The sequence below is a fragment of the Dermacentor variabilis genome, unplaced genomic scaffold (genome assembly GCF_050947875.1).
Source record: "Dermacentor variabilis isolate Ectoservices unplaced genomic scaffold, ASM5094787v1 scaffold_13, whole genome shotgun sequence".
Classification (NCBI taxonomy): Eukaryota; Metazoa; Arthropoda; class Arachnida; order Ixodida; family Ixodidae; genus Dermacentor; species Dermacentor variabilis.
In genome coordinates, this window is record NW_027460291.1 from 27,078,230 (window position 1) to 27,106,167 (window position 27,938).

The following is a 27,938-nucleotide window of genomic DNA, read 5'->3' on the forward strand; positions in this document are numbered from 1 at the left end:
CCATTCTTGCGCGCCATAAACTGTGGAGGCCCGTAAGCACGATCAGGTCGTACGGGAAACCTTCGTCGTCATATACTGGCAGAAACCTGATTCCGTTGGGATCTATAGGTAGCTCCTTTTTTAGAGTCCTTTGTAGCACGTCCCAGAAAAAGACCCCTTCCCAACAGTGGATGAAGACGTGATCTATGCTTTCTGTTTTTTTACATATAAGGCAGTGGGTTCCCCATGGCATGTAGAACCCACGTTGTTCAAGGAAGATTTTAACAGGTACAGTACCAGTGTGTAATTTAAAAAAGAACGATTTAGTGGCTGGTTGAACTGGCATCTTCTTCACCCTTTTCAATACATATAGGCCTGGGCCTCCACTGTACGGGGCTCTGTACATAGGTGCTAGCAAAACACTGTCACATAAATCACGATATAACGTTTCCCGTTTTACACTCCACAAATATGCACTTGAAAAACGAACACGCAAAAAGGAAACACTCTGAACTATTTCCCGAAAGAAACCACGGACTGGTCCTGGCATTATTTCCGTACCTACAACGAATTCGGGAAGTGATCTTGACAGCCTCATTTGGATCACCGTGCGCAGAAATGGGTCGTTTGTATCTCGAAAGAAGGAGAATCTATTCACCAGTTGACGCAAGAAGAGGTGCGCCAACCCCAGACCACCATCCTTCACGCGCCGGAAGAGATTATCTCGGCTACATCGCTCCCAGCTTGATGCCCACACGAATACAGCGAACACGTGGTGCAGTTTCTGCACATTAATACGAGAGCACTGTAGTACCTGCATTACGTACCAGATCTTTGTCACGAGAAACATGTTGCACGCTGTAGCTCTCGCGAATATTGATAGGTAACAGGCGTTCCATCGGTCGGCTTTTTCTTTTAGTTGTTTTGTCCGCTCCTTCCAGTACTCGCTACTGTCCTTGTAGGCATCAAGGAGTGCTCCAAGGTACTTAACTGGCGTCGTGACCCATTTTACGTTCGAAAAGTGGTCTGGTGTAGACGCCCATCTTCCATGCCAAAACCCCAAACATTTCTGCCAGTTAACGTAGCTGTTAGTGACGTTACCAAACTTTTTGACGATATTAACAGTATTCAATACACTTTGTTTGTCCTTACAGCACACAGCCACATCGTCAGCGTATGCCAGTAGCTTCACTTCTGCTGATTGAAGACTAAACCCCTTAATACGTTCATTTTCAATGATGGCCAGACATAGCGTTTCTATGTAGACACAAAACAGGAGTGGACTGAGTGGACAACCCTGGCGAACGGAGCGCTTCACGTTAATGGGGGCCCCCAACATCTGATTAATTATAAGTCTGGTATAGCAGCTCCGGTACGCCATGGTCACCCCTTCAGTGATTATGTGGCCAAAATTAACGTGTTCGAGGATGGTAAGCAATATGTCGTGAGAAACACAATCAAACGCCTTCTCCAAGTCTAGCTGGAGGATGGCTACTGCATCGCACATGGCGTCACAACACTCCAGCACACACTTCATTTTATGGATGTTAGTGAAAATGGTTCTTCCACGAATACCACACGTCTGGTGTGGGCCGACTACTTCCTGAATAACTGACTGGACCCGTCGTGCCAACACCTTCATCAATATTTTGTAGTCACAGTTAGTAAGCGCTATGGGTCTGTAGGAGGAAAGTTGCTTGAGCTTTTCGGTCTCTTCTGTTTTCGGTATTAGTACGGTATGGGACTGGCCAAAGGATGGTGGAAGTATTTTCAGTTCATATGCTTCATTGAAAACTGCTGTTAAGATAGGAGCTAGGTGGCTTTTGAACGATTTGTACCATGCGGCACAAAGACCGTCTGGACCTGGCGACTTCCCAGGATTCAGGTCTTCGATGGCTTTCATCACTTCATGTTCTGTTAATGGTCGTTCTAAGGTTTCTTTAACCTCACTCGACAGCTGTGGGATTCGTTGCAAAAATAATTTCTTGAAATCGTGCATGTTGACAGGCCTGAATGTAAAAAAGTTCTTTGTAATGCTCAAAGAAAGCACGCCCTATATTATTGTTATCCGTTAATACCACCCCTTCATATTCGATAGCCTCAATCTGCTTACGTCTCGAGTGCTTTTTTTCTAACCCCAGTGCTCTTTTCGTTGGCGTTTCCCCGCATGATAGCCTTTCTGCTCTGGCGCGCACTAGCGCACCTCGGAAGCGATCTTCGTCGAATACCTCGAGCTTCTTCTTAACGGCGCGCATATCTTGTTGATAGGCGCCAGGTTGCATGCATTCAAGCTTCGCAAATTTTTCTAGCAATGTTGTTAAATCCTTTTCTCTGGCCTTTTGTTCATATCGCAGTATGCTACTTCTTTCGATTGCCTTCAATTTAATGCTTTGCTTCAGCAACTCCCATTCCTCACCAAATTTCTTAGAACTGTCTGTTCCAAAAGAATTCAGAGCAGCCACTACATTTTCGTTAAAAGTTTCATCCCGTAACAGCTCTGCATTCAATTTCCACAGTTCCCAGACGAACTTGTTTCGTTCTTTCTTCCTGCCCACCGTGCATTTTACCAGGCAGTGGTCAGAATATGATATGGCCATAACTGTGTAGCACTGGCATTTTTCAACTAAATCATATGAAAGATAGATACGGTCTAAGCGTGCGTGACTTGTGCCCTGAAAGTGAGTGTAGCTTACGTCTCCGTGACCGCGAAAACATTCTGCGATATCTTCTAATTCGAAATTGTGTGTGATCTGCGCCAGGATATCACTACTTTTGTCACAAACCACGCGACGCGTAGACCTATCCTCAGCTTTCAATACGCAGTTGAAGTCGCCTACACAGGCTATCATTTTTTGCACATGTAAATGATGGTTTAAACTCAAAAAGAAATTTGCCCTCTCTTGCACAGTATTAGGCGCATAAATGCAAAACACGCGCCATTGGACATTACAATAGCTGAAGTCACAAAAGACAAGTCGACCAGAAGTACAGGAGAAGTAACCATCTATAACAAGACCAGGGAGCTTCCTCACGAACAGCACACACCCTGCCGAAGTCCCTAAGGCGTGGCTCACTACCGTATAGTAGTTATACGTGAACCTTTGCACCATGCTCCCGGTCTCCTCCTCGCCGTCTACCTTGGTTTCTTGCACTGCTAAAACGTCGAGGTCATGGTCCACTAGTAGTCTGTAAACCTGACTCTGTTTCCTTTTGGCGGCCAGACCTCGAACGTTTAGCGTGCCGAGGCTAAGCGACGGGTTGGTAGCCATTATTGGTGAAAACCGGAAGGGGAGAAGGCCCGGAGCATGGTGCTCACCTTAACGTCTAGCTGACCGCTAGACGCCTCCGTGGCCATCCGGCGGCCGTCGCCCGGGTTCCTCTTTGGTCGGCTTCGGGGTAAGCCTACGGTCAGTCTCCAGGTTCGGCTTAGGCTTGAGGGTGGAGCGCCTTCCAGGTAGCGTCTTAGCGGGTGGTGCCTCGGAGTCACCGCCGGCCTTTCCGTCGACTTTCTCCTCGTGCTGCAGGGATATCTTGACCGGTGCCGAGACGGATTCGACGCGGGCGCTAGCAGGGGTCGCGTTGTCGTCCGCCTCTGCCCGCGTTGCATCCGTAGCTGGCTGGTGGCTCTCGTTTTCTTGCGGGGCCGTCTTCACGCTCTCGACTGTAGCCGCTGGTTCTTTGGGGGGAGGGATATTCCTTCCTCCTTCGGCTTGCTTGGTCGTCGCGCCGGTTTCTGCCGCCACTTTGCCGTTTCCAGCTCCCGTGGCCGCTTCCTCCGCCTCGGTCACGTCCATTACATGGTCTAACGTCGACGGCTCGCTCTCCGCCGAACCCGCGGCTACTGCGTATGAACGCACACAGTCCGCGTCGTTGTGTCCAAAAAGCCTGCACCGCGAGCAACGGGGAACCTTGCATTCACGACGAACGTGGCCAGAGCCCCGGCAGCGCAGGCACTGCATGGGACGTCCTGGGGCTACCACCAGCGCAAGCTCGCCGGCGACGCGGATCTGGTGGGGCAGGTCGTCGACTTTCATTCCTGCCTTCAGCTGCAGCAGCACTGCTCGGGTCGTCGAGCCCTTGTCGGAAACGCCATCCACTCGCCAGCGCTCCCGGGTCACTTCCGTCACCTTGCCGAAGGAGGCCAGCGCGGTCTTGACGTCTTCGTCGTCCACCCCATGCAGAAGCCAGTGGATACGAAGCTTCACCTGTTGTTCCTTGGGGTCGATGACCAGGCAGCGACGCCCCTTCACCTGCAGCTCCTTTAGGGCCGCCACCTTTTCGGCAGCCTCGGCTGTCTTCATCGTCACCGCCCATACATGGTTTATTTGGTATGCTCCAAGGGCGACGACGCCAGAGAGCATACCAACAGCTTGAAGCGCGTCTCGAAAATCTTCTACACGAAACGGGCGAACACGAGCGTCGCCGTGCAAAAAAACTGTGTTCAAAACAATACGTCCTGTAGGTAGGCGAGGCAAAATTATTTGGTAATCTTTATCTTCTTCCGTCGAAAGCCTGTTGCCGCGGCTAACAGCCGCATATGCCGCTCCATTGGAGCCCATGATCCCGCGATCCGTTCAGCTCGGGAGCCGGAAGCAGAATGCTGCGCCACTCTGCTGCTCCAGCGAGCAATGTAAATTTGTTTATATTTGTAATAAACGAGAGTAGCCTTTTCTTTTTTATGGCGAGAAACACGAGCGCGGAGCACAAGAGAGCATTTCTCGGAGGGCAATTAGGGCTATAAGAGACCAAATTACTGCGCTGATATGCTCTTTATGTTAAATGGAACCAAAATAAAATAAAGGAAATATGTAGCAGAGCGTGGTTTCGATCCAGGGACCTCTAGTTTATGGGCCAAGCACGCTTCCGCTGCGCCACTCTGCTGCTCCAGCGAGCAATGTAAATTTGTTTATATTTGTAATAAACGAGAGTAGTCTTTTTTTTCTTGTTTTTAGGGCGAGAAACACGAGCGCGGAGCACAAGAGAGCATTTCTCGGAGGGCAATTAGAGCTATAAGAGACCAAATTACTGCGCTGATATGCTCTTTATGTTAAAAGGCACCAAAATAAGATAAAGGAAATATGTAGCAGAGTGTGGTTTCGATCCACGGACCTCTGGGTTATGGGCCCAGCACGCTACCGCTGCGCCACTCTGCTGCTCCAGCGCGCAATGTAAATTTGTTTATATTTGTAATAAACGATAGTAGTCCTTTCTTTTTTATGGCGAGAAACACGAGCGCGGAGCACAAGAGAGCATTTCTCGGAGGGCAATTAGGGCTATAAGAGACCAAATTACTGCGCTGATATGCTGTTTATGTTAAATGGCACCAAAATGAAATAAAGGAAATATGTAGCAGAGCGTGGTTTCGATCCACGGACCTCTTGTTTATTGGCCCAGCACGCTTCCGCTGCGCCACTCTGCTGCTCCAGCGAGCAATGTAAATTTGTTTATATTTGTAATAAACGAGAGTAGTCTTTTTTTCTTGTTTTTAGGGCGAGAAACACGAGCGCGGAGCACAAGAGAGCATTTCTCGGAGGGCAATTAGAGCTATAAGAGACCAAATTACTGCGCTGATATGCTCTTTATGTTAAAAGGCACCAAAATAAGATAAAGGAAATATGTAGCAGAGTGTGGTTTCGATCCACGGACCTCTTGTTTATTGGCCCAGCACGCTTCCGCTGCGCCACTCTGCTGCTCCAGCGAGCAATGTAAATTTGTTTATATTTGTAATAAACGAGAGTAGTCTTTTTTTTTCTTGTTTTTAGGGCGAGAAACACGAGCGCGGAGCACAAGAGAGCATTTCTCGGAGGGCAATTAGAGCTATAAGAGACCAAATTACTGCGCTGATATGCTCTTTATGTTAAAAGGCACCAAAATAAGATAAAGGAAATATGTAGCAGAGTGTGGTTTCGATCCACGGACCTCTGGGTTATGGGCCCAGCACGCTACCGCTGCGCCACTCTGCTGCTCCAGCGCGCAATGTAAATTTGTTTATATTTGTAATAAACGAGAGTAGTCTTTTTTTCTTGTTTTTATGGCGAGAAACACGAGCGCGGAGCACAAGAGAGCATTTCTCGGAGGGCAATTAGGGCTATAAGAGACCAAATTACTGCGCTGATATGCTCTTTATGTTAAATGGAACGAAAATAAAATAAAGGAAATATGTAGCAGAGCGTGGTTTCGATCCAGGTACCTCTAGTTTATGGGCCAAGCACGCTTCCGCTGCGCCACTCTGCTGCTCCAGCGAGCAATGTAAATTTGTTTATATTTGTAATAAACGAGAGTAGTCTTTTTTTTTTTTTCTTGTTTTTAGGGCGAGAAACACGAGCGCGGAGCACAAGAGAGCATTTCTCGGAGGGCAATTAGAGCTATAAGAGACCAAATTACTGCGCTGATATGCTCTTTATGTTAAATGGAACCAAAATAAAATAAAGGAAATATGTAGCAGAGCGTGGTTTCGATCCAGGGACCTCTGGGTTATGGGCCCAGCACGCTACCGCTGCGCCACTCTGCTGCTCCAGCGCGCAATGTAAATTTGTTTATATTTGTAATAAACGATAGTAGTCCTTTCTTTTTTATGGCGAGAAACACGAGCGCGGAGCACAAGAGAGCATTTCTCGGAGGGCAATTAGGGCTATAAGAGACCAAATTACTGCGCTGATATGCTCTTTATGTTAAATGGCACCAAAATGAAATAAAGGAAATATGTAGCAGAGCGTGGTTTCGATCCACGGACCTCTTGTTTATTGGCCAAGCACGCTTCCGCTGCGCCACTCTGCTGCTCCAGCGAGCAATGTAAATTTGTTTATATTTGTAATAAACGAGAGTAGTCTTTTTTTCTTGTTTTTATGGCGAGAAACACGAGCGCGGAGCACAAGAGAGCATTTCTCGGAGGGCAATTAGGGCTATAAGAGACCAAATTACTGCGCTGATATGCTGTTTATGTTAAATGGCACCAAAATAAAATAAAGGAAATATGTAGCAGAGCGTGGTTTCGATCCAGGGACCTCTAGTTTATGGGCCAAGCACGCTTCCGCTGCGCCACTCTGCTGCTCCAGCGAGCAATGTAAATTTGTTTATATTTGTAATAAACGAGAGTAGTCTTTTTTTTCTTGTTTTTATGGCGAGAAACACGAGCGCGGAGCACAAGAGAGCATTTCTCGGAGGGCAATTAGGGCTATAAGAGACCAAATTACTGCGCTGATATGCTGTTTATGTTAAATGGCACCAAAATAAAATAAAGGAAATATGTAGCAGAGCGTGGTTTCGATCCAGGGACCTCTGGGTTATGGGCCCAGCACGCTACCGCTGCGCCACTCTGCTGCTCCAGCGAGCAATGTAAATTTGTTTATATTTGTAATAAACGAGAGTAGTCTTTTTTTTCTTGTTTTTATGGCGAGAAACACGAGCGCGGAGCACACGAGAGCATTTCTCGGAGGGCAATTAGGGCTATAAGAGACCAAATTACTGCGCTGATATGCTGTTTATGTTAAATGGCACCAAAATAAAATAAAGGAAATATGTAGCAGAGCGTGGTTTCGATCCAGGGACCTCTAGTTTATGGGCCAAGCACGCTTCCGCTGCGCCACTCTGCTGCTCCAGCGAGCAATGTAAATTTGTTTATATTTGTAATAAACGAGAGTAGTCTTTTTTTCTTGTTTTTATGGCGAGAAACACGAGCGCGGAGCACAAGAGAGCATTTCTCGGAGGGCAATTAGGGCTATAAGAGACCAAATTACTGCGCTGATATGCTCTTTATGTTAAATGGAACGAAAATAAAATAAAGGAAATATGTAGCAGAGCGTGGTTTCGATCCAGGTACCTCTAGTTTATGGGCCAAGCACGCTTCCGCTGCGCCACTCTGCTGCTCCAGCGAGCAATGTAAATTTGTTTATATTTGTAATAAACGAGAGTAGTCTTTTTTTTTTCTTGTTTTTAGGGCGAGAAACACGAGCGCGGAGCACAAGAGAGCATTTCTCGGAGGGCAATTAGAGCTATAAGAGACCAAATTACTGCGCTGATATGCTCTTTATGTTAAATTGCACCAAAATAAGATAAAGGAAATATGTAGCAGAGTGTGGTTTCGATCCACGGACCTCTGGGTTATGGGCCCAGCACGCTACCGCTGCGCCACTCTGCTGCTCCAGCGCGCAATGTAAATTTGTTTATATTTGTAATAAACGATAGTAGTCCTTTCTTTTTTATGGCGAGAAACACGAGCGCGGAGCACAAGAGAGCATTTCTCGGAGGGCAATTAGGGCTATAAGAGACCAAATTACTGCGCTGATATGCTGTTTATGTTAAATGGCACCAAAATGAAATAAAGGAAATATGTAGCAGAGCGTGGTTTCGATCCACGGACCTCTGGTTTATTGGCCCAGCACGCTTCCGCTGCGCCACTCTGCTGCTCCAGCGAGCAATGTAAATTTGTTTATATTTGTAATAAACGAGATTAGTCTTTTCTTTTTTATGGCGAGAAACACGAGCGCGGAGCACAAGAGAGCATTTCTCGGAGGGCAATTAGGGCTATAAGAGACCAAATTACTGCGCTGATATGCTCTTTATGTTAAATGGCACCAAAATGGAATAAAGGAAATATGTAGCAGAGCGTGGTTTCGATCCACGGACCTCTGGGTTATGGGCCCAGCACGCTTCCGCTGCGCCACTCTGCTGCTCCAGCGTGCAATGTAAATTTGTTTATATTTGTAATAAACGAGAGGAGTCTTTTTTTTTTTTTGCGGCGAGAAACACGAGCGCGGAGCACAAGAGAGCATTTCTGGGAGGGCAATTAGGGCTATAAGAGACCAAATTACTGCGCTGATATGCTCTTTATGTTAAATGGCACCAAAATGAAATATAGGAAATATTTAGCAGAGCGTGGTGTCGATTCATGGACCTCTGGGTTATGGGCCCAGCACGCTTCCGCTGCGCCACTCTGCTGCTCCAGCGTGCAATGTAAATTTGTTTATATTTGTAATAAACGAGAGTAGTCTTTTCTTTTTTATGGCGAGAAACACGAGCGCGGAGCACAAGAGAGCATTTCTCGGAGGGCAATTAGGGCTATAAGAGACCAAATTACTGCGCTGATATGCTCTTTATGTAAAATGGCACCAAAATGAAATAAATGAAATATGTAGCAGAGCGTGGTTTCGATTCACGGACATCTGGGTTATGGGTCCAGCACGCTTCCGCTGTGCCACTCTGCTGCTCCAGCGTGCAATGTAAATTTGTTTATATTTGTAATAAACGAAAGGAGCCTTTTTTTTTTGTTTTTTAGGGCGAGGAACACCAGCGCGTAGCACAAGAGAGCATTTCTCGGAGGGCAATCAGGGCTATAAGACACCAAATTACTGCGCTGATATGCTCTTTATGTTAAATGGCACCAAAATGAAATAAAGGAAATATGTAGCAGAGCGTGGTTTCGATCCACGGACCTCTGGGTTATGGGCCCAGCACGCTTCCGCTGCGCCACTCTGCTGCTCCAGCGTGCAATGTAAATTTGTTTATATTTGTAATAAACGAGAGGAGTCTTTTTTTTTTTTTTTTTACGGCGAGAAACACGAGCGCGGAGCACAAGAGAGCATTTCTGGGAGGGCAATTAGGGCTATAAGAGACCAAATTACTGCGCTGATATGCTCTTTATGTTAAATGGCACCAAAATGAAATATAGGAAATATTTAGCAGAGCGTGGTTTCGATTCATGGACCTCTGGGTTATGGGCCCAGCACGCTTCCGCTGCGCCACTCTGCTGCTCCAGCGTGCAATGTAAATTTGTTTATATTTGTAATAAACGAGAGTAGTCTTTCTTTTTTATGGCGAGAAACACGAGCGCGGAGCACAAGAGAGCATTTCTCGGAGGGCAATTAGGGCTATAAGCGACCAAATTACTGCGCTGATATGCTCTTTATGTTAAATGGAACCAAAATAAAATAAAGGAAGTATGTAGCAGAGCATGGTTTCGATTCACGGACCTCTGGGTTATTGGCCCAGCACGCTTCCGCTGCGCCACTCTGCTGCTCCAGCGTGCAATGTAAATTTGTTTATATTTGTAATAAACGAGAGTAGTCTTTTTTTTTTTTAGGGCGAGAAACACGTGCGCGGAGCACAAGAGAGCATTTATCGGAGGGCAATTAGGGCTATAAGAGACCAAATTACTGCGCTTCTATGCTCTTTATGTTAAATTGCACCAAAATCAAATAAAGGAAATATGTAGCAGAGCGTGGTTTCGATCCACGGACCTCTGGGTTATGGGCTCAGCACGCTTACGCTGCGCCACTCTGCTGCTCCAGCGTGCAATGTAAATTTGTTTATATTTGTAATAAACGAGAGTAGTCTTTTTTTTTTTTTTTAGGGCGAGGAGCACCAGCGCGTAGCACAAGAGAGCATTTCTTGGAGGGCAATCAGGGCTATAAGACACCAAATTACTGCGCTGATATGCTCTTTATGTTAAATGGCACCAAAATGAAATAAAGGAAATATGTAGCAGAGCGTGGTTTCGATCCAAGGACCTCTGGGTTATGGGCCCAGCACGCTTCCGCTGCGCCACTCTGCTGCTTTTTTTTTTCTTTATTGCCTGTTTTATAACAAATACACGATTCACAGCTATTCTCCGCTGCGATTACAAAACAAAAAAGACAGTTCAATGTGCGGGTGTACCTTGTCGTTTAATTTTGGTTTAAAAAGGCTGAATGTTTGCAAGCTGTTCAAATACTGTTAACCACTCAGGTGGTTCGCTGAGCGCTTTAAACGCTTCGCGAATGTACAATACATTTTCAGCAAAATATTCTTTGGCCGGTTTTGCGTCTACATCCTCATTACGCACCGCCATTCGTGTTTTCCACACGCTGTGCATGCAGAGTAACATCACCATATCACATGGCACGCCTTCTGTCCCTTCAAACGGTAAAAAACGGATTCCAAAAGGTGTTAAAGGAAATTCTTTTTTTAGCGTCCTTTGTAGAATGTCCCAAAGGAAGACTGAGTCCCTGCACTCCAGAAAAATATGCTCCATTGTCTCCGGTTTCTGACATATCTGGCAATTCACACTCCAGGGTACAAAGATCCCCTTCTCCTGCAGCCATGGCTTGACAGGAAGCGTGCCAGTGTGTAGCATGAAAAAAAAAGTTTTTATTGTTGCTCTTACAGGCATTTTCTTAACTCTTTTTAAGACATTCTGCTCACGCCCCAGTGCATATACTGCACGGTATATTGGTACTGGACACATGATATTAACTAAATCTCGGTATAATCGCTTTCTTGCGACTGTGTTCAGGTATTCCAAAGAAAAGTGTACTTTTAGAAAACGGAAAGAGCTTATCACTTTAAACAAAAAACCTCGGACAACCACTTGGCGTATGCCATACGACGTCACAACATATTCTGGCAGTGCGTCACCTAATCGCGTCTGGATAACGCACCGCAAAAAACAATCGCTTTCGTCGCGCAAGAACATGAAACGCGACACTACTTGTTTCAAAAATAAATGCGACAAACCCAACCCTCCTTTCTGCACAGCGTGAAACAGATTCAGACGACTCGTGCGCTCCCATCCTGATCCCCACACGAACATAGCAAAAACCGTGTGCAACTTTTGTACACACACTCGGGATATACATAAAACTTGCAACATATAAAACACTTTAGCGACAAGAAATAAATTGCAGACAGTGGCTCTCGTGAATATTGACAGATTCTTGCCTCCCCACTTCGTTGTTTGTGCTTTAGCCCGCTCAGTTTGTTCAGTCCATTGCGTCGTGGTATCGCGATAGTATTCCAAAGGAACACCAAGATAACTGGTTGGCGTATCTGTGAACGGTACTGTTTCTAACACTGCAGGCCGGCTGTCCCATTCACCGTGCCAGAAGCCTAAGCTTTTTGGCCAGCTTATGGCACTCCCCGTTAGACTGCAAAACTTTCTTGCATCCTTGACTGCCTCCCGAATGCTCTCTTGGTCAATGCAAAAAACTGCGGTGTCATCTGCGTAAGCTAGTATTTTTACTTCCCGAGTTGAAAGACGGTAGCCGCGAATGTTTTCGTTTTCTCGTACCTTCAAACAGAAAGGTTCAAGAAAAATCGCAAAAAGTAAGGGCGACAAAGGGCACCCCTGGCGCACACTGGATAATATTGGTATATTTTCGCTGAGTCTTTTATTGATTATTAGGTGAGCGGAACAGTTCTCATAAGCCATGGCTACTCCGTCCTGAATCACTTCGCCTACAGTAATGTGTTTTAGCAGGGCAAGAAGTATGCTGTGAGCAACCCTGTCAAAAGCTTTTTCTAGGTCTAACTGAACCATTGCTACACATTCGAGGTTCGCATCACAGCATTCCAATATACTCCTAGCGATGTGAATATTCGACAATATTGTTCTATTCCTGATACCGCATGTTTGGTGTGGGCCTACTATGGATTTAATAACTGACTGCATCCTTTTTCCGAGCACCTTCATGTAGATTTTATAATCCGAATTCGTAAGACTTATGGGCCTGTATCCAGCGACAGATTTCAGCTTTACCGTATCGGTGGTTTTCGGTATAAGCACAACATGACTTTTTCTCAATGATGGCGGCAAGTGCTTAGTTTCATGAGCTTCTGATATTACACAGTGCAGTATCTCGCTTATTTCGGCCTAGAAAGTTTTATAGAATGCTGCTCCTAGGCCGTCTGGTCCAGGCGCCTTTCCTTTACCCAAGTCTTCTATGGCTTCTGTAATTTCTTTCGCAGAGATCGGTCTCTCGAGTCCCTCTTTTATTTAGTCTTGTAATTTTGGCAGAAGTGTTAGAAAGGTGTTCACAAACTCTTCTGTTACGGGCACCTGCCTACCGAGCAACACTCGGTAGTGTTCAACGAAAGCTTTTTCAATTACTTCTGGGTCTTTTGACATTGTGTTGTTAAAACAAATTTCTTTTATTATGTTTTTGGATGCGTAACCCTTTTCGTCACTGAGCGCGCGCTTAGTTGGCGCCTCTCCCAGCCACAGCCTCTCGGATCGTGCTCTTATCGCGGCTCCTTGGTAAATTTGAGCGTCCACCCTTTCAAGTTCGCGTTTAATTTCTCTAATCTGTTTCGAAAACAATCCCGGTATTGTGCACTCCGCGTATAGAAAATATTCGAGCATGCTTTGCAGTTCTTTCTCTCTTTGTTTAGCTTTATGACGCATCACACAAGCCCTCTCGATCGCACTCATTTTCACTTCAATTTTAAACTGCTCCCACAGCTCAGCCCAATTTGTTGTAGCATCTATTTGCATTACGTCAATTTTTCCTTTTACCGTTTTGACAAACCATTCATCACTTAAGATCGTTTCGTTCATTTTCCACAGTTCCCAGTTAAAGTGAGACCCTCTATGTTTCGTGCCCAATGTACACGTTACTAGGCTGTGATCACTGAAGCTCACGTGCTTTACTGCGTAGCTAGTGACCGTTCGCGCAAGGTTTGCTGATACGTACAAACGATCTAGTCGAGCGTGACTCTGCCCTTGGAAATGAGTAAAAACAACACTGTTACCGCTTAATATGCTTCCAACGTCTACTAAATCATAGTCTGCCACGATTGCGCAGAGTTGATGCGCACTTGTATCCCGTATTATTTTACTGGGCACCCTATCTTCGGACATGCAAACACAATTGAAGTCACCAAAAAGAACAACATTTCTTTCACATGTCAGGTGTGACTCAAGAAAGTTAAAAAAAATTTCCTATCACTAATTTTGTTTGGAGCGTACACACAGACAATTCGCCAATCAATATTATTGCAAGAGAAATCGCATAGGACCAATCGCCCATCTTGGGCCGACATTACACTCTGCGCAACAATACCTATTGAATTACGCAAAAATAAAAGACAGCCACCGGCCTTACCTACTCCATGACAAACACAAGTGTTGTAACGGGATTTAAAAACCTGAACCATTTTGTCCGTTTGCTCTTCGCTTTCAATTTTAGTTTCTTGAACAGCAAGAATATCTATGTCGTTTTCCAGCATCAGGCGACTTAATTGCGCTTGTCGCCGTCTAGCCGTTAACCCTCGTACGTTAAGCGTGCCAATACGTATTGCTATTCCATGATCATTTGCCATTGAAAGAGAAGAGCAAGCACAAACTACAATACATTTCGGAAATCAAAGACCGCCAAACTTACAAAAAACAATACCCTGCACCATCATAAGCTCCGTCTCATACGGCGAAGGCATGACGTTATCAAATGCGCTACTCATCATTCACTTAAAAGTTCCGCAGCACCTAGTCCTTACTGAGCCTTCTACCGAACAGCACCCCGCTACCGCGGGGGAACTGTCGGCGTTGTCCGCTTATCTGGTGGGACAGTCGGCGTCTGTCGCCCGTCTGGTGGGACGGTCGGCGTCTGCCGACCACCTGGCGGATTGGTCGGCGTCTGGCGCCCCTCAGGTGGATGTTCTCGCGTCGGCCTCCTCTCGAGCGGAACGTTCGGCTTGGGCTTGAGTGTAGACCGCCGGAAAGAGGAAGCCTTCGTGGGTCGCCCTTCGCTGCTGACACCGTCGTCTTGCTCAAGCCTGACATCTTGATCGGGTATTTCGCGAGGTCTCTTTGAAACGGCGCCGGCCTGGTCCATTTTCTCGCCGGATTCTTCGATGAAGGCAGCGCCAGAGTTGCCCTGTCGCAGAACGGCCTCGGCAGCCTCCGCGTCCCCCTCACTTTCACGCACCGTAGAATTTTCTGCAGACGGTTCACTTTGCACTTCATTCTTGGCCACTGCCTCGCTACTGCCCTTTCTGGGTTGGCACTTGACGCTTGCCATGACCACTGGCTTCTCTTCCGTGCCTCGTGGGTCTCCGCCCGCTCCAGCAGTCTCTTCCGCGTCCGCTTGATCCATCAAGTGCTCGTCTAACGCGTCGCTCCGGCCAGACCCGGTCACGTTGGCGTAGCTTCTCACGCACTGGGTCTCGTCGTGGCCGAAACGACGACAGAGTCCACAGCGTGGCACACGGCACTCGCGCCGTATATGGCCGGTGCCGCGGCATCGGAGGCAGAGCGGAGCTCTGCCTGGAACGATCACGAGCGCATGGTCCTCTGATACTCGTAGCTGATGCGGGATGTCTTCCATGGTCATACCAGCCTTCAGCCGTAACGATACCAGACGCGTGTGAGAACCTTTGTCGCCGCACCCTGGTACTCGCCACCGCTCCCTGAAAATTTCGGTCACCGTTCCGAACGGCGCCAAGGCTGCTCTGACGTCCTCGTCGGGAGTCGTGTGAAGCAGCCAGAACAGCTTCATTCTAATATCCTGGTTGCAAGAGTCAATGGCGACGCAGCGGTGTTCTTTGACACTAAAGGCCTTCGCTGACAGCAGCTTCTTTTTTCCGACTTCGTCCTTGAATGTTATAGCCCAGACATGGTTCATCTGGTAGGCCCCGAGGGCCACCACCTCCGGCAACAGCTTATGACGGTCAAGCGCATCGCGAAAATGTTCGACTCGATAGGGCCTGGCCTTCAAATCACCGTGCAAAAACACGGTATTACACACGGTCATACCTGATGGCAGATGCGGCAAAACAAGCTGGTAATCCTGTGAAGACGTTTCCGTAAGCCTGATACCACGGACCGGCTGGGCCGCATGAACCGCCCCTACGGAGCACAACATTCCGTGACCGTCCGCTGTGGTGGCCGGAAGTGGAATGCGCCACTCTGCTGCTCCAGCGTGCAATGTAAATTTGTTTATATTTGTAATAAACGAGAGTAGTCTTTTTTTTTTAGGGCGAGAAACACGAGCGCGGAGCACAAGAGAGCATTTCTCGGAGGGCAATCAGGGCTATAAGAGACCAAATTACTGCGCTGATATGCTCTTTATGTTAAATGGCACTAAAATAAAATAAAGGAAATATGTAGCAGAGCGTGGTTTCGATCCACGGACCTCTGGGTTATGGGCCCAGCACGCTTCCGCTGCGCCACTCTGCTGCTACAGCGTGCAAGGTAAATTTGTTTATATTTGTAATAAACGAGAGTAGTCTTTTTTTTTTTTTTTAGGGCGAGAAACAGGAGCGCGGAGCACAAGAGAGCATTTCTCGGAGGGCAATTAGGGCTATAAGAGACCAAATTACTGCGCTGCTATGCTCTTTATGTTAAATGGCACCAAAATAAAATAAATATGTAGCAGAGCGTGGTTTCGATCCACGGACCTCTGGGTTATGGGCCCAGCACGCTTCCGCTGCGCCACTCTGCTGCTTTTTTTTTTATTTATTACCGGTTTTCAATATAACATCGTACATATGAATTTCACACTCATGACACAAATGCAAGCCTCTTGCAAGAGAAAACGAAGACGAGAAACAAAAAAGCGCTACAAAGCCGTCTATCCGCATAGGACTGACGTTGTCAAATTAAAATTCCTTCTTGACTGTCAGAGGTTCGAGCCTCGACAGCCAATCCGGTACACACTTTTGCATTTTCTGCATTTCAATAAATAAGGACATACACTCTCTGAAATACATACGCGCTGGCCGAGCGTCGACGTCGCAATGGTACCCGGCCATGCGAGCTCGCCATATAGAGTGGAGGGCGTTCAGCATAATAAGATCATACGGTACTCCGTCTTCATCTTTAATTGGCAGATACCTGATCCCTTGGGGGTCCACCGGTAACTCCTTTTTCAGCGTTCGCTTTAGCACGTCCCAAAGGAAAACAGCCGCCCAGCAATGCAAGAAAACGTGATCAATGGTCTCCGGCTTCTGACAGATCAAGCAGTGGGATCCCCACGGCACAAGACAGCCTCGTTCTTCCACAAACGTTTTCACAGAGAGCGTTCCTGTGTAGAGCTTAAAAAAGAAGGTTTTAACCCCCGGTGGCACCTGCATTCGTTTCACCCGTTTAAGGACGTCTTGTCCTGGCCCTCCACTGTATATGGTTCTGTATAACGGCACTGGGAACACAATGTCGCACACATCATTATACAGTTTTTTTCCTTTTAACTTCAAACAGATAATCATTTGAAAAACGAACTGACAGGAAACGCACGCTGTCGACCACTTCCTTAAAATAACCTCGAAGTTTTCCGGTCATGCTTGCCGTACTAACAACATGTGTCGGCAATGCGTCGCTCAACCTGATCTGACATACGGTGCGCAGAAACGGATCTCGCACATCTCGAAAAAACGAAAAGCGTTTGACAAGTTGTCGAACAAAAAGATGCATCAAGCCCACACCCCCGTCCTTCACCCTTCTGAACAAATTTGTTCGGCTACATCTCTCCCATGATGAACTCCAGATGAAGACCGCAAACACTCTGTGCAGCCTTTGCACATTTGCTCTAGAACAATGCAGCACTTGCATAACATAATATAACTTCGCTATAAAAAACATATTACAAATTGTTGCCCTTGAAAAAATAGACTGGTTAGTGCTTGTCCATTTGTCCACTTTTTGTTTCGTTTCATTAGTTTGGTTCCTCCAGTACTCATCGCTGCTCTTGTACCTATCGAGGGGAACACCAAGATAATTCGTCGGAGTTTTCACCCACTTGACATTAGCGAAGTACTCCGGTGCTGAAAACCACTCCCCGTGCCACAGCCCGAGGGATTTGCCCCAATTGACTCTGCTGCCCGTGACGTCACAGAAATGTTTTACTACAGCAATTGTTTCAGTCACACTTGGTTCGTCTGTGCAACACACTGCAACGTCGTCAGCATAGGCTAGCAGCTTCACTTCGGTTTCTGCTAATCTTAAAACCACGTATATTGTTGTTTGCGGTGATCGCTACACACATTGCTTCTATGTAGATAGCAAATAACAGAGTACTGAGGGGACAGCCTTGGCGCACTGAACGCATGATGTTAATGGGGGCCCCCAAGAGACTTGTTAACAATTAACCTTGTAGTGCAGTTCTGGTACGCCAAGGCCACGCCCTCAGTGATGATGGTACCGACATTAACATGATCCAGTATGGCGAACAAAATAACGTGAGCAACACAATCGAACGCTTTCTCAAGATCAAGCTGAAGAACTGCAACGCCGCCACCAGTGACGTCACAGCACTCGAGCACACACCGCATCTTATGGATGTTCGAAAAAATTGACCGCCCTTTGATTCCACATGTTTGATGGTCTGCGACTATTTCCTTTATTACGCCTTGAAGTCTAGTCGCTAAGATCTTCATAAATATCTTATAATCAATGTTTGTTAGTGATATGGGCCTGTAGGATGATACTAATCTCAGTTTATCTAATTTATCATTCTTCGGAATTAGAATGGTGTGCGCTTTCCCAAAACAAGGTGGCAATGATTTCTGCACGAACGCATCATTAAATACTCCTACTAATATAGGGGCCAGTTCTCTTTTAAATGTCTTATATAACGCCGCACTGAGTCCGTCTGGTCCCGGTGACTTGCCCAAGTTCAAGTCGTCGATTGCCTTTTCGACTTCCCTCTCCATTATTTTCCCTTCTAATCGCTCCTTAGTTTCATCACTCAAACGCGGCATGCGATGCAGAAAGTCTGCTTTGAAACCCTCTAAATTCGCTTCCTGAAATGCAAAGAGCGACTGGTAGTACTGGAAGAAGGCGTGGGCTATGCTCTCGTTATCGTCAACAACGGCTCCATTGATTAAAAGGTTATCGACATGGTTTTGTCGTCCGTGAGCCTTCTCTAACCCGAGCGCCCTTTTAGTGGGCGTCTCCCCTGCCGCTAGTGAATCTGCTCTTGCTCGCACGATGGCACCTTGGTAACATTCTTTGTCGATCTGTTCAAGCTTTTCCTTGACGCTCCGCACATCGTCTTTGTACAGACCAGGCTCTCTGCACTCAAGCGTTATCAGCTGCTGAAGTAGTGTTCGCAAACCCTTTTCTTTATATTCCCTCTCAAATTTAAGACAACTTGACCTTTCTATGGCTTTCATTTTAACCTTTTCTTTAAAACATTCCCACTTTTCTGCTATTGTTTCAGCTGCATCTTCGCGTATTTCATTAACAGCATCCCGTACTCCCTTTACGAAAGATTCATCATTTAATAACAACGCATTCATTTTCCAGATCTCCCAATTAAACGCATCTTTGCTTTTCCCTATACCGACATTACATTTTACGAGACAATGATCTGAGAACGATATGGGTACTACACAATAACCGTGGCATCTTGGAATTGTATCCAGCGAAATGTAGATTCGGTCCAACCGCGCATGGCTACTGCCCTGAAAACGTGTAAAAGTCACATCACGCCCCCCTTCCAGACACTCAAAAACGTCTTCGAGTTCATTTTCACTAATTAGTTTTGATAAGATTTCACCGCTTCTGTCCCGCACACCAGCATTATTGGCTCTATCTCTAGCGCTCATTACACAATTAAAGTCTCCTAGCAGTATAACGCGCTTATCACATCGAACATACTGCGAAAGGTTCGAAAAGAAAAGGGCGCGCTCGTCTACTGAATTCGGCGCATATACACATATGACGCGGAACTCAACATCACACAAAATAATATCACAAAAAACAAGCCTTCCAGACTGACAAGAAAAAATACTTTGAATGTGCAGTCCAGGCAGTTTCTTCACAAAAAGAATGCACCCCCCAGCGGTGCCTAAGGCATGGCTTACCATCGCAAAATACCTGGTCGTGAAACGGCGCACCATGCTCCCGGTCTCCTCCTCCCCGTCAACCTTAGTCTCCTGGACGGCTAGTACGTCTATATCATGGTCAGTGACCAACCGTAGCACCTGACTTCGCCTACGACTAGCCGCCAACCCTCTCACGTTTAAAGTGGCAATATTAAGGGACGGTATCTGTGCCATGTTGAGCTAAAGAAAAAAGTAGGCCCGGAGCATGGTGCTTACCGTTCACGACCAGCCCTCGGCTAGCCGCCTCCGGGACCTCCCGGCTTCCCGGCGTTGTTTGTGGGCGCCACTTTGTCCGCAGGCTTTCTCTCAGGTGGGACGTTCGGCTTTGGTTTGAAGCTCGTGCGCCTCCCAAGAGGTGTCTTTGTCGGCGGCCCTTCGCTGGTGCCGGTCGCACCGTCGTTGCGGTCCTTAGTCTGGTCATGGGGGCGCTTGACTGGCGCTCCAAGAGTCGAAGTCCGGTCGCAGTCGAGGACGGCCTCCTCCTGCTGCATTGCCGTCGCATCGTTGTCGGGCGGGTCCTCACTACTGCTCCGCGTAGACTGGACCTCAGCGGTCGCGACCTGCAGCATCCCACTCGGCTTCACGGTAGTATCAGCCACCTTGCTGACCACGCCCAAAGGCGTCGTCCCACTGGCTGTCGCTGTCGAGACCTTGTCTAGCGTTCCTTTAGCAGCGTCCTCCGCTTCGGCCACGTCCATGACGTGCTCTGCCGCAACGTCACTAGCAACTGGACCTGTTACGGTGGCATAAGATCTTACGCAGTCATCGTCGACGTGGGCGAAACGTCTACATAAGGTACATCGGGGGACTCTGCACTCACGGCGGACGTGTCCCGTGCCGTGGCAGCGCAGGCACTGCATCGCTCGACCGGGCACGACGACCAAGGCCAACTCTCCGCCGACGCGTATCTGATGTGGCAGGTCCTCCACTTTCATGTCGCTTCTCAATTTGAGAATGACGGTCCTGGTGGTTGAGGTCTTCGTTGCCATGCCTTCGACGCGCCATCGCTCCCGGCTCACCTCCTCCACCTTGCCGAACGCCGCGAATGCCGTCCGAACGTCCTCGTCGGCAACGCCGTACAGCAGCCAGTGAAGCCTTAGCTTCACCTGCTGATCCTGCGGGTCAACGATGACGCATCGTCGTCCCTTAACTTGAAGTTCCTTAAGGTCCAGCATTCTTCTTGTGGCAGTCGCATCGTTGAAGGTCACTGCCCAGACGTGGTTGATCTGGTACGCCCCTATGCATACCACATTAGGCAGCAGGCCCGTCGACAGAAGGGCGTCCCTGAAATCTTCCACCTTGTACGGTCTCGCACGTACATCACCGTGCAAAAAGACGGTATTAATCACTACTTGACCTTTAGGCAGTTGCGGCAAAATAAAGGCATAATCCTTATCGTCGTTTAGCCTGGTTCCGCGGCCAGAAGTGGCCGCTGTCGCTGCTCCACTGGAGCCCATGATTCTGCCGACCGCTCAGCTCGGCTGCCGGAAGCAGAATGTTGCGCCACTCTGCTGCTCCAGCGTGCAATGTAAATTTGTTTATATTTGTAATAAACGAGAGTAGCCTTTTTTTTCTTTTTTAAGGGCGAGAAACACGAGCGCGGAGCACAAGAGAGCATTTCTCGGAAAGCAATTAGGGCTATAAGAGACCAAATTACTGCGCTGGTATGCTCTATATGTTAAATGGCACCAAAATAAAATAAAGGAAATATGTAGCAGAGCGTGGTTTCCATCCACGGACCTCTGGGTTATGGGCCCAGCACGCTTCCGCTGCGCCACTCTGCTGCTCCTGCGGGCAATGTATATTTGTTTATATTTGTAATAAACGAGAGTAGCCTTTTTTTTTCTTTTTTAAGGGCGAGAAACACGAGCGCGGAGCACAAGAGAGCATTTCTCGGAAAGCAATTAGGGCTATAAGAGACCAAATTACTGCGCTGGTATGCTCTATATGTTAAATGGCACCAAAATAAAATAAAGGAAATATGTAGCAGAGCGTGGTTTCCATCCACGGACCTCTGGGTTATGGGCCCAGCACGCTTCCGCTGCGCCACTCTGCTGCTCCTGCGTGCTATGTATATTTGTTTATATTTGTAATAAACGAGAGTAGTCTTTTTTTTTTTTTTAGGGCGAGGAACACGAGCGCGTAGCACAAGAGAGCATTTCTCGGAGGTCAATTAGGGCTATAAGAGACCAAATTACTGCGCTGATATGCCCTTTATGTTAAATGGCACCAAAATAAAATAAAGGAAATATGTAGCAGAGCGTGGTTTCGTTCCACGGACCTCTGGGTTATGGGCCCAGCACGCTTCCGCTGCGCCACTCTGCTGCTCCTGCGTGCTATGTATATTTGTTTATATTTGTAATAAACGAGAGTAGTCTTTTTTTTTTTTTTAGGGCGAGGAACACGAGCGCGTAGCACAAGAGAGCATTTCTCGGAGGTCAATTAGGGCTGTAAGACACCAAATTACTGCGCTGATATGCTCTTTATGTTAATTGGCGCCAAAATAAAATGAAGGAAATATGTAGCAGAGCGTGGTTTCGATCCACGGACCTCTGGGTTATGGGCCCAGCACGCTTCCGCTGCGCCACTCTGCTGCTCCAGCGTGCAATGTAAATTTGTTTATATTTGTAATAAACGAGAGTAGTCTTTTTTTTTTTTTTTTAGGGCGAGAAACACAAGCGCGGAACACAAGAGAGCATTTCTCGGAGGGCAATTAGGGCTATAAGAGACCAAATTACTGCGCTGATATGCTCTTTATGTTAAATGGCGCCAAAATAAAATAAAGGAAATATGTAGCAGAGCGTGGTTTCGATCCACGGACCTCTGGGTTATGGGCCCAGCACGCTTCCGCTGCGCCACTCTGCTGCTCCAGCGTGCAATGTAAATTTGTTTATATTTGTAATAAACGAGAGTAGTCTTTTCTTTTTTATGGCGAGAAACACGAGCGCGGAGCACAAGAGAGCATTTCTCGGAGGGCAATTAGGGCTATAAGAGACCAAATTACTGCGCTGATATGCCCTTTATGTTAAATGGCACCAAAATAAAATAAAGGAAATATGTAGCAGAGCGTGGTTTCGTTCCACGGACCTCTGGGTTATGGGCCCAGCACGCTTCCGCTGCGCCACTCTGCTGCTCTTTTTTTTTTTCTTTATTGCCAGTACTCGACATAAGACAACACAAATTCCTAAATGATATAAACAAAGACCAAAGAAGCAAAAAGGGATGAATACACAAACGGAACAAGGAACAGTAATATTTACATTCGCTGCCGTCCGCTACTGTGGCACGACGTTGTCGGATTAAAATTCCTTTAGTGCTGTAAGGGGTTCAACCCTCGACAGCCACTCAGGAACAGGCTGTTGCATCTTCATCACTTCCACATACCGTTGCATGGATTCACAAAAGTACAGACGCGCCGGTCGGGCATCCGGGTCACAATGGTAACCCGCCATTCTTGCGCGCCATAAACAGTGGAGGCCCGTAAGCATGATCAGGTCGTACGGGAAACCTTCGTCGTCATATACTGGCAGAAACCTGATTCCGTGGGGATCTATAGGTAGCTCCTTTTTTAGAGTCCTTTGTAACACGTCCCAGAAAAAGACCCCTTCCCAACAGTGGATGAAGACATGATCTATGCTTTCTGTTTTTTTACATATAAGGCAGTGGGTTCCCCATGGCATGTAGAACCCACGTTGTTCAAGGAAGAATTTAACAGGTACAGTACCAGTGTGTAATTTAAAAAAGAACGATTTAGCGGCTGGTTGAACTGGCATCTTCTTCACCCTTTTCAATACATCTAGGCCTGGGCCTCCACTGTACGGGGCTCGGTACATAGGTACCAGCAAAACACTGTCACATAAATCACGATATAACTTTTTCCGTTTTACACTCCACAAATATGCACTTGAAAAACGAACACGCAAAAAGGAAACACTCTGAACTATATCCCGAAAGAAACCACGGACTGGTCCTGGCATTATTTCCGTACCTACAACGAATTCGGGAAGTGATCTTGACAGCCTCATTTGGATCACCGTGCGCAGAAATGGGTCGTTTGTATCTCGAAAGAAGGAGAATCTATTCACCAGTTGACGCAAGAAGAGGTGCGCCAACCCCAGACCACCATCCTTCACGCGCCGGAAGAGATTATCTCGGCTACATCGCTCACAGCTTGATGCCCACACGAATACAGCGAACACGCGGTGCAGTTTCTGTACATTAATACGAGAGCACTGTAGTACCTGCATTACGTACCAGATCTTTGTCACGAGAAACATGTTGCACGCTGTAGCTCTCGCGAATATTGACAAGTAACAGGCGTTCCATCGGTCGGCTTTTTCTTTTAGTTGTTTTGTCCGCTCCTTCCAGTACTCGCTACTGTCCTTGTAGGCATCAAGGGGTGCTCCAAGGTACTTCACTGGCGTCGTGACCCAGTTTACGTTCGAAAAGTGGTCTGGTGTAGAAGCCCATCTTCCATGCCAAAACCCCAAACATTTCTGCCAGTTAACGTAGCTGTTAGTGACGTTACCAAACTTTTTGACGATATTCACAGTATTCAATACACTTTGTTTGTCCTTACAGCACACAGCCACATCGTCAGCGTATGCCAGTAGCTTCACTTCTGCTGATTGAAGACTAAACCCCTTAATACATTCATTTTCAATGATGGCCAGACATAGCGTTTCTATGTAGACACAAAACAGGAGTGGACTGAGTGGACAACCCTGGCGAACGGAGCGCTTCACGTTAATGGGGGCCCCCAACATCTGATTAACTATAAGTCTGGTATAGCAGCTCCGGTACGCCATGGTCACCCCTTCAGTGATTATGTGGCCAAAATTAACGTGTTCAAGGATGGTAAGCAATATGTCGTGAGAAACACAATCAAACGCCTTCTCCAAGTCTAGCTGGAGGATGGCTACTGCATCGCACATGGCGTCACAACACTCCAGCACACACTTCATTTTATGGATGTTAGTGAAAATGGTTCTTCCACGAATACCACACGTCTGGTGTGGGCCGACTACTTCCTGAATAACTGACTGGACCCGTCGTGCCAACACCTTCATCAATATTTTGTAGTCGCAGTTAGTAAGCGCTATGGGTCTGTAGGAGGAAAGTTGCTTGAGCTTTTCGGTCTCTTCTGTTTTCGGTATTAGTACTGTATGGGACTGGCCAAAGGATGGTGGAAGTATTTTCAGTTCATATGCTTCATTGAAAACTGCTGTTAAGATAGGAGCTAGGTGGCTTTTGAACGATTTGTACCATGCGGCACAAAGACCGTCTGGACCTGGCGACTTCCCAGGATTCAGGTCTTCGATGGCTTTCATCACTTCATGTTCTGTTAATGGTCGTTCTAAGGTTTCTTTAACCTCACTCGACAGCTGTGGGATTCGTTGCAAAAATAATTTCTTGAAATCGTGCATGTTGACAGGCCTGAATGTAAAAAGTTCTTTGTAATGCTCAAAGAAAGCACGCCCTATATTATTGTTATCCGTTAATACCACCCCTTCATATTCGATAGCCTCAATCTGCTTACGTCTCGAGTGCTTTTTTTCTAACCCCAGTGCTCTTTTCGTTGGCGTTTCCCCGCATGATAGCCTTTCTGCTCTGGCGCGCACAAGCGCACCTCGGAAGCGATCTTCGTCGAATACCTCGAGCTTCTTCTTAACGGCGCGCATATCTTGTTGATAGGCGCCAGGTTGCATGCATTCAAGCTTCGCAAATTTTTCTAGCAATGTTGTTAAATCCTTTTCTCTGGCCTTTTGTTCATATCGCAGTACGCTACTTCTTTCGATTGCCTTCAATTTAATGCTTTGCTTCAGCAACTCCCATTCCTCACCAAATTTCGTAGAACTGTCTGTTCCAAAAGAATTCAGAGTAGCCACTACATTTTCGTTAAAAGTTTCATCCCGTAACAGCTCTGCATTCAATTTCCACAGTTCCCAGACGAACCTGTTTCGTTCTTTCTTCCTGCCCACCGTGCATTTTACCAGGCAGTGGTCAGAATATGATATGGCCGTAACTGTGTAGCACTGGCATTTTTCAACTAAATCATATGAAAGATAGATACGGTCTAAGCGTGCGTGACTTGTGCCCTGAAAGTGAGTGTAGCTTACGTCTCCGTGACCGCGAAAACATTCTGCGATATCTTCTAATTCGAATTCGTGTGTGATCTGCGCCAGGATATCACTACTTTTGTCACAAACCACGCGACGCGTAGACCTATCCTCAGCTTTCAATACGCAGTTGAAGTCGCCTACACAGACTATCATTTTTTGCACATGTAAATGATGCTTTAAACTCAAAAAGAAATTTGCCCTCTCTTGCACAGTATTAGGCGCATAAATGCAAAACACGCGCCATTGGACATTACAATAGCTAAAGTCACAAAAGACAAGTCGACCAGAAGTACAGGAGAAGTAACCATCTATAACAAGACCAGGGAGCTTCCTCACGAACAGCACACACCCTGCTGAAGTCCCTAAGGCGTGGCTCACTACCGTATAGTAGTTATACGTGAACCTTTGCACCATGCTCCCGGTCTCCTCCTCGCCGTCTACCTTGGTTTCTTGCACGGCTAAAACGTCGAGGTCGTGGTCCACTAGTAGTCTGTAAACCTGACTCTGTTTCCTTTTGGCGGCCAGACCTCGAACGTTTAGCGTGCCGAGGCTAAGCGACGGGTTGGTAGCCATTATTGGTGAAAACCGGAGGGGAGAAGGCCCGGAGCATGGTGCTCACCTTAACGTCTAGCTGACCGCTAGACGCCTCCGTGGCCATCCGGCGGCCGTCGCCCGGGTTCCTCTTTGGTCGGCTTCGGGGTAAGCCTACGGTCAGTCTCCAAGTTCGGCTTAGGCTTGAGGGTGGAGCGCCTTCCAGGTAGCGTCTTAGCGGGTGGTGCCTCGGAGTCACCGCCGGCCTTTCCGTCGACTTTCTCCTCGTGCTGCAGGGATCTCTTGACCGGTGCCGAGACGGATTCGACGCGGGCGCTAGCAGGGGTCGCGTTGTCGTCCGCCTCTGCCTGCGTTGCATCCGTAGCTGGCTGGTGGCTCTCATTTTCATGCAGGGCCGTCTTCACGCTCTCGACTGTAGCTGCTGGTTCTTTGGGGGGAGGGATATTCCTTCCTCCTTCGGCTTGCTTGGTCGTCGCGCCGGTTTCTGCCGCCACTTTGCCGTTTCCAGCTCCCGTGGCCGCTTCCTCCGCCTCGGTCACGTCCATTACATGGTCTAACGTCGACGGCTCGCTCTCCGCCGAACCCGCGGCTACTGCGTATGAACGCACACAGTCCGCGTCGTTGTGTCCAAAAAGCCTGCACCGCGAGCAACGGGGAACCTTGCATTCACGACGAACGTGGCCAGAGCCTCGGCAGCGCAGGCACTGCATGGGACGTCCTGGGGCTACCACCAGCGCAAGCTCGCCGGCGACGCGGATCTGGTGGGGCAGGTCGTCGACTTTCATTCCTGCCTTCAGCTGCAGCAGCACTGCTCGGGTCGTCGAGCCCTTGTCGGAAACGCCATCCACTCGCCAGCGTTCCCGGGTCACTTCCGTCACCTTGCCGAAGGAGGCCAGCGCGGTCTTGACGTCTTCGTCGTCCACCCCATGCAGAAGCCAGTGGATACGAAGCTTCACCTGTTGTTCCTTGGGGTCGATGACCAGGCAGCGACGCCCCTTCACCTGCAGCTCCTTCAGGGCCGCCAGCTTTTCGGCAGCCTCGGCTGTCTTCATCGTCACCGCCCATACATGGTTGATTTGGTATGCTCCAAGGGCGACGACGCCAGAGAGCATACCAACAGCTTGAAGCGCGTCTCGAAAATCTTCTACAAGAAACGGGCGAACACGAGCGTCGCCGTGCAAAAAAACTGTGTTCAAAACAATACGTCCTGTAGGTAGGCGAGGCAAAATTATCTGGTAATCTTTATCTTCTTCCGTCGAAAGCCTGTTGCCGCGGCTAACAGCCGCATATGCCGCTCCATTGGAGCCCATGATCCCGCGATCCGTTCAGCTCGGGAGCCGGAAGCAGAATGCACTCTGCTGCTCCTGCGTGCTATGTATATTTGTTTATATTTGTAATAAACGAGAGTAGTCTTTTTTTTTTTCAGGGTGAGGAACACGAGCGCGTAGCACAAGAGAGCATTTCTCGGAGGTCAATTAGGGCTGTAAGACACCAAATTACTGCGCTGATATGCTCTTTATGTTAAATGGCGCCAAAATAAAATAAAGGAAATATGTAGCAGAGCGTGGTTTCGATCCACGGACCTCTGGGTTATGGGCCCAGCACGCTTCCGCTGCGCCACTCTGCTGCTCCAGCGTGCAATGTAAATTTGTTTATATTTGTAATAAACGAGAGTAGTCTTTTTTTTTTTTTTTTAGGGCGAGAAACACG

The 27,938-nt window shown here is 47.6% G+C and overlaps 7 non-coding genes across 7 annotated transcripts; all 7 read right to left on the reverse strand.

The window, feature by feature from the left end:
- Positions 1-8,576: 8,576 nt before the first annotated feature.
- TRNAM-CAU (transfer RNA methionine (anticodon CAU)) lies at positions 8,577-8,648 on the reverse strand. Its single transcript has one exon. It is a non-coding gene; the product is annotated as a tRNA-Met (tRNA).
- A 734-nt stretch (positions 8,649-9,382) lies between these two features.
- TRNAM-CAU (transfer RNA methionine (anticodon CAU)) lies at positions 9,383-9,454 on the reverse strand. Its single transcript has one exon. It is a non-coding gene; the product is annotated as a tRNA-Met (tRNA).
- A 6,381-nt stretch (positions 9,455-15,835) lies between these two features.
- On the reverse strand, positions 15,836-15,907 carry TRNAM-CAU (transfer RNA methionine (anticodon CAU)). The gene has a single exon. It is a non-coding gene; the product is annotated as a tRNA-Met (tRNA).
- A 193-nt stretch (positions 15,908-16,100) lies between these two features.
- On the reverse strand, positions 16,101-16,172 carry TRNAM-CAU (transfer RNA methionine (anticodon CAU)). The gene has a single exon. It is a non-coding gene; the product is annotated as a tRNA-Met (tRNA).
- A 5,904-nt stretch (positions 16,173-22,076) lies between these two features.
- TRNAM-CAU (transfer RNA methionine (anticodon CAU)) lies at positions 22,077-22,148 on the reverse strand. The gene has a single exon. It is a non-coding gene; the product is annotated as a tRNA-Met (tRNA).
- Positions 22,149-22,347: 199 nt separating this feature from the next.
- Positions 22,348-22,419, reverse strand: TRNAM-CAU (transfer RNA methionine (anticodon CAU)). The gene has a single exon. It is a non-coding gene; the product is annotated as a tRNA-Met (tRNA).
- A 5,364-nt stretch (positions 22,420-27,783) lies between these two features.
- Positions 27,784-27,855, reverse strand: TRNAM-CAU (transfer RNA methionine (anticodon CAU)). Its single transcript has one exon. It is a non-coding gene; the product is annotated as a tRNA-Met (tRNA).
- Positions 27,856-27,938: the final 83 nt, after the last annotated feature.